Here is a 7102-nt window from a genome sequence, read left to right as displayed (position 1 = left end):
AGTTTAATTCCAGATTGAGATAAGGTGATCTCTAACTACCTGCCAAAATCTAGAGTGAACATATATGAGAGAGAGAGAACAAAAATTGTCTTAAAAAAGGAGAAAAAGAGAAATTTGCGATCATAATGGACGATTTTAACACAACTTTCTCAGTAACTGAACAAGGAGAGAAAAATATCAGTAAGGATACAGAGGATTTGAACAAGGGGATTAAAATTTACCTGTGTACAGAATGTTGAGTGAACATTCTTTCTTCTGTTTCCCTGAAATTGTCGCTATGGCCCCAGCTGCAAACATCAGGCTCTAGGAGATGGCTCAAAATGGAGGCCAACACCTCCCCTAGGGGTTACTGAGAAGCAGCTTTACAGTGGGCCCCACCCGCTAGGTGTCCATGCAGGAAGCCCCAGGTGCCTATCTTCATTCCAGGAGACAGGAGTAGCTTGGGGGGCAGGATGATGGGGGAAGAGGGACTAGAAGGCTTTAAAAGCAGGGGTGGTAGCCTCCCTCCTGGATGGTTCTTTTAAAAGTCAAGTTGTACTTGAAACACAGGCCTGCTCACTCAGAAGGGCAGCTTTTAAATGGAAAGCATTTTGTGTTAGGGACTCAGCTGAGCCTGGGCTGTTAGGATCCTCTGCCCATCTCTCTAGGCAAGACAAGGATGTTCCTTTCAAGACTAGAATCCTCAAAGGGCGATTTGGTGTGAACTACAGGCCTCAGGCCTCATTATTTTTACTATTATTGCTATTTATTATTATCGATAGCTGCCATTTATTGAGTCGTGTCTACATTCTACACGTTTTACTAGGCCCTCTGTATACATTCTCTTACTTAATCCTGGTATTATTCACATTTTATGGAGTTGAGGACTTTGAAGTTGGGGAAGATAAGACACTTATTAAAGTGACATAGGCAGTAAATGAAGAAGCCAAAAATCCATCCCAGGCCAGTCTAGCTCCAGAGCTTGTTTTCATAACCTCAGTATCCCCCAGGACTGAGGGAAAAAATACACTTATAAGTTGGTATTAGCCGAGAACTTTTAGAAGCATCATTTGTAGTGTTCTAAAGTTGAGGTTCTCCCATAACAACATAACACCATAATTTAGAATTAGTCTTAATTTCAAAATGTTACCATAAATGCAGGTCCTGGTTTTCCTACATGTGACGTGAGAATTCTTAGGTAACCAACATAACCTTTAACAAATCAAATGAAGCTGTGAAAAACCAAAATAGGAAGAGGCCACTCAAGACCTCATAACAGTTAAGAATACATTTTTCACTGTCTTAAAAATACTTTACTTCGATAACACCTTGTGGTGAGAATGGAATCTGGCAACAAGGTCAGACTCCAGAAGAGGCTTTTATCTTGAGCCTTTATCTTGGAAAGTGAGTTTGCGTGGGACCAAACACTGAATAACACCTAGGAAGTTCACTTCCTTTGGCTCTCACAAAACAGTCAAGCGCCCCAATTTTTGTAAATATGAGGCCAGTCTCTGACTAGGACCCAATTATGGCCCTTCAATGCCCAGACGAGCTAAATAAAGCACTTATGGGGGACTTTTTGCCTTTGGAGTTCTTAACAGTTCTCCTGAATGGTGAGCTTCTGTCTTCGGTTTTATTTTCCGTTTTATTTATTGATTGTATTTATTATTTATTTTCTTTTACTCTATGGACTTAGCTCTGTTTGGCTATACCCAGAGTCCAAATCTGTGCCTCTCCTAACTCAAATTAAAGGTTTATTTTTTTTTATTGGTCATTTTACCCAAATTCTATGCCAGCTCTTTAACAAGTCGTGCAGATCCAGGATTCTCAGATCAGCATTTGATATAAGGAACAGATGGGCTTGGAAGAACAATTCCACCACAGGTCACTGCCATAATTTTTGTGCTAAAGTGGCAAGAATAATATCAAATTGTCTGTAACTTCCATTGACCTTTCCTCAGTCTGCACCATGGACAAATTGATTCAGTGCTGCTGTTCTACTTCATGAGCCAGAGCTGGGGAAAACAGCTTTCCTGAGGGCCGATCCAGGCTGAGTTCTGGCACCAATGTTTTTCCACTTGTTAAGAAAAAAAAAAAAATCCGATACTATCTTTGGATAAGCTGGCCGCATAGCCCCTTGCTATAAAAAAAAAGGAAGGGAGATACTCTTTTTACTCTGATGATATGAATTTATTTTCTTGGACAAGGGATGATCTGTATATAAATGTACCCTGCTAGCAAATTAGGACAGAACGAAAGCCTACAGATCAAAACCTTTAATGTTAAAGTAATTGCCTAGGTAGTTATTCCTGTGTTATTCCCAAGTACATAAATAAGGAGAAAACCACACTGTCCAAAACTTGATTTCCTGAATTTGCTCATACAGAAATCCTTTGTGGTTACTGCAAGTTCCTTTTCTGCTTAAAGTGGAAATCAATATAGTAAGTGGGCCAGGAGCTCTCATACTCCACCTGGATGAGCTGTGCTAACACAAAACAAAAATGATTTGAAAGTCGAGAACTTTGGCTCTTACTCAGCCACCAATAAAGAATGGCAGCTGCGTCCCAGGCACTTGCCAAAGATTACAATTCCGAGTTCCCTGTAACTAAATATTTGGTAAAATGTCACCAAAAAGAAACTTGGAGTGGTTTATAATCCATGCAGTCCATCCGAGCTCTCAGATATGGTAAAATGCATCCCTAGGTTAAACCAGATTAGCAGCTGGCTAGGATGTGAGCTGAATTATATTGCCCTCACCCCTGCACCTGAGTTTCAGCAGAATTACTTCTACTATACTGTGCTTTAGTGAGATGCCATCTTTTATATGGAAAAACAGAACTTTCTATGTGCTATTTGCTTATTACACAAATGTTTATATTACTTATGACATCACACATCATGCGGCCCATCCACGGTAGAAATGTAAGTGATCCTGGTTTACATTTTTTCCTCTATTACTGGATCCATTTTGTTGTATCCCTGTATTCTATATTCCTTTGCCCTTATGTTCAATTTATGTCCTCTTTGTAATATTTTACATATCCTGGAATGCCTTTCTACTAAGTATCTGAAGGCTAGGATGGGGCTTGGCACTTAGCAGGCATACAGTAAATATTTGTTGAAATAATTAAAAGTGGAGTACAAATAAATTATAAAGAGTATAAATTAAATTATAAAAGAAGAGTATAAATAAATTAAAATGAAAACATTTATTTCTCCCTTACTGGGGTTCCCGCAATACTTATGCATAAAGTTGGTGCTCATCCTGTGTACACTCATCAGTTATGAAGAAACTGCTCTTGTTATTTCATGGGCTTCTTTATCTTACTCAATTATATTTTCTTTGAAGCCAGGGAGCATAATGTCTACTTCCTGTGTACTTTGAACAGAGCTCTGCACACAGTAGATGCTCAATAAAAACAAATTAAATAAATAAATGACCCATAGCCTGGATATGTGACCCACCTTTTTTAGGATTGAGTCAACTGCTATTATCCAAGCCAGTAGCACCTGGTGATCCCATTTATATATTTTTAGCTTGCTCACCTTGGGTCATACTGCCCATATGACACAAGTGGTAATGATAGTCCCTAGGTTTTTCTCCCATGCACCTGTTAGAGACATCTGTTGCTTCAGCCTGCCCAGCATCCACTCTCCCTTCTACTGTTAATGCCATCATGATTTTTCTTTGGAGAGTGAATGCTCCCCCACTCTCAGTGCCTGTGGTTCAGATGGGGTGTAGGTATATGACTTGGGCCTGGCCAATCAGAGCATTCCATTCCCCTGGCCAGTGATTGGTCCTAGGATGACTCATAATCAGAGCCTGTCCCAATCATTCAATTCCAGAACTTTTGTTGGAACTATTAGACACAGAAATTCTTTTTCCTGCTGGATTTTCCAAGACAATAGGGTACAAACCTATAGCTGTCAAAACTACCATATTGGAAAAAATCTAATTAAGTGAATAAACACAGAGCATATATGAGCCAGAGAGAAATACAAAATGAGTCTCAATGACAATGGCCACTAGATCTTGCTGTGCCTGAATACCAGTTGGAATTGAGTTTTCTTTCAGTGCAATGAAAAGGATTCAAACTAGCACAGCATTCCGTTTTCATTATATGGTCTCTTCCTAGGCAATGCTAAAGTCCCAAGTACCATAATTAGAGGCCTTGTACTTACAGAGTAACACTGGGACTGAGAACTAAAATATTTGTGTCAATGTATCTTGAGCCTACCATGGTTCAATTAAAAATAATTTAAAACTCCAAAGACATGGAAAGGGTGTATAACACTAGGCTGGGTGAGAGAAGTTCTAGACACAGGCGCTTAAACATAGTGAGCAAGGGTGTTAAGAGCTGTTCAAAGTGGCAAAAGGGGCAGTGCTGTCGACGGTATGGACTGTATTTTGATTGAATTGTGCTTGAGTATGATGTCATTGGCTTGTTTTAAGGTGAAGTGAGGTGAAGAGAGAAGACTGCCAGGGATGGGGGAGCTAACTACAGGGAATGACTTAGGAATATCTAAGAATAGTCTTACTTCTTTTAGCCTAGGTGATATTTCCACTTCTTTCACCCACAAAGAACCCATTACTATTTGTCCAACACAAGTAAGTAACATCCTAGGTTCTTAATCAGGCCCAGGAAAAAGACAGAAATAACTCTGGGAGTTCTTTTTTGGAAGAGGGTGAGGTGGGGAAAAGTAAGCCTTCCCTAGGACCTGATCACAGAGGAGACTGGCTAAGCCCAGATAGTTACATTAGACTTCTTCAGGCCATAAGCACAGAAGTTTTCTCTTCATTAGGTCAGTTCTTTCTTAGCTCGTCACCCTCCAGGTTTGGTCCAAAGAACTCTGCTAGCTCTTGAAGGCAAGGTTTATGTTGAATGGGTTCCCATGGTGAGGTCATCTTCGTGGAAGGTTTCCATATATGACATGCTTCTGCTGCTGTGCCCAAGAGCATTCCCAAGGCTCTTCACTGATGCTGTCCAAGAATAAGGTTTTGGCTGGACTCCCACATTGGAGGGAAGTGGAGCTTTGGTTTCTGAAAATAGTAGAATTGTTCTCTCTGTCCAATTATAAAAGCAATACAAGTTCCCTGTAGAATATTTGGAAAATTCAAAAAAAGTATAGCGGGGGAAAAAGATCACATCATAATTCTATCACCTAAAGATAACTAATAATAATATTTTGGTGTACTTATTTCTCATGGTTTTTATGAATGCATGTATCTATGTATATTTTAGGAGGATAGTATTGCATCATGGTTAAAAATGTGGTTTGGAAGTCTGACACTACTCATTTAGAGTTCTGTGGGCTTTGGCAATGTAATCTCATTAAGTCTTACCTCCTTCAACAATAGTTTGTGAATTCTTAATCTAGTACTCCAACAGCATAATATTATTTTAATTTATAGGTTTATAATGAGTTAACTGGTAATAAAATTTTCCCCAACATTCTTCTTTCAGTTTCTAAAAATGGTTATTTCATTCATTCCAGATTAATTTTAGAATAATCTTTTCAAGATAAAAATAAATATTTTTGTAGACTTGCATTTAAAGTTATTAAAGAAGGATTAACATCTTTAAAGAATTGTCTTCTCTCATGGAATATAGCATATCTGTCTTTTCATTTATTTTCTTCATGTCTCTCTGCAAAGCTTAGTAATTTTCTTCATGTAAGTCCTATACATTTCCTACTAATTTTGTTCCAAGGTAATTTATAGTTTTGGTTGCTAGGGTGAATGAGATTTTTTTTACTCCCTAATCACAACTGGCAATTACCTATACTAGAAAGTTATTTTAAAAGTTATACATATATCACATGTATATCTTTTGCTGCTCTCTCGTTAGGTCTGTTTTTCATGATTGTCTTCAGATTTCTAGGTAGATATCTAGTTTGAGCCAAAAACAGTCTCCTTTCCAATAGCAAACTCTTTATCCTGCTTAATTACAGTGGCTAGTTATCCTTTCCGGACACTGTTCAATAATAGTAGTTAGAATGGGTCTGTCTTGTCCCTGACGACATTATCTCTATTAAAATTGATGCCGGGTGTTGTTTCAGAAGATATATTTTATCCTGTTAATGAAGCTTCTTAACTTTCCTAATTTATTAGGGGAGTTTTTAAAATAAAAAATGTGTTGATTTTCATTTTCCAATACTTTATTATCTATGAGAGATTCCTGGGACTGATTTTTTCCTTTGACCTACTTCTGTGATGCATTACGTTAGTGGATTTCTTTTATGGGGCCATCAATAACTTCTCAACAAACTCACCAAATGCATAGTGGGCTCTGGAGGCAGACCGACCTGGGCTGCCTTCCTAGCCCACCATTTACTAGCTGGGGGGTTAGGGATAGGTTCTAAATGGGGATTAACAATAAATGCTGGCAGTTATGATACATTTCCTTTCATATATTGATGAATTTGTTAGTGCTTTACTTAGGGTTTTTGCAAGGACCTTGTCATCTTACAATCCCTTATTTTTAAAATTTTTTATGCTTACAGCACCTGGTCTTCCTAGGTGGTCTCCCATCCAAGTACTAAACCAGGCCCGACCCTGCTTAGCTTCCGAGATCAGACGGGATCAGGCTTGTTCAGGGTAGTGTGGCCATAGACCAGAGTTTCAGTTTTGCAAGATGAAAAGTTTTGGAGGTCTGTTTCACAATAATGTAAGTACACTTATTTAATTAATATGACCAATTTTAAGTAATGTGATTTTTTTATAACAAGAAAAAACGGCGTAAGAATTATCTGTTCCTTGAAAGTTTGAAAGAATTTATTCATAAAAGCATGTGGAGATAATACTTGCACATTTTTCCATTTCTTCATTGAATATTGATTTTTCAAGCCTTCCAGTTAAGATTTTAGTTTCATTCATATATATATATATATTATTTTTTACCAGAAAAATCATCTACTTTGTTGAGTAGCAAATTCATTTAGCCTAGTTCTATATAGGACTTTCTTATCATGTGCATTTATTGTATCACCTTGTTCATTTCTAATTTTTTTTCCTCTTTGGCTACTTGCTTTTTCAAAGAATGATATTATGAATTTATCTACCAATTCTATTTTAAAATTCAGTCATATTTGCTTTAGTATGTCTTCCTTCATGGCTTTTCTA

The 7102-nt window shown here is 37.8% G+C and overlaps 1 pseudogene; it reads right to left on the bottom strand.

Annotated features, from left to right (window-relative positions):
• Positions 1 to 6474: 6474 nt before the first annotated feature.
• LOC112482998 lies at positions 6475 to 6594 on the bottom strand (annotated as a pseudogene).
• Positions 6595 to 7102: the final 508 nt, after the last annotated feature.

The sequence above is a fragment of the Pteropus alecto genome, unplaced genomic scaffold (assembly GCF_000325575.1).
Source record: "Pteropus alecto unplaced genomic scaffold, ASM32557v1 scaffold100, whole genome shotgun sequence".
NCBI classification, from domain to species: Eukaryota; Metazoa; Chordata; class Mammalia; order Chiroptera; family Pteropodidae; genus Pteropus; species Pteropus alecto.
The sequence above is the reverse complement of the archived record's forward strand: the minus strand, read 5'-3'. Positions and strand labels throughout refer to the sequence as shown.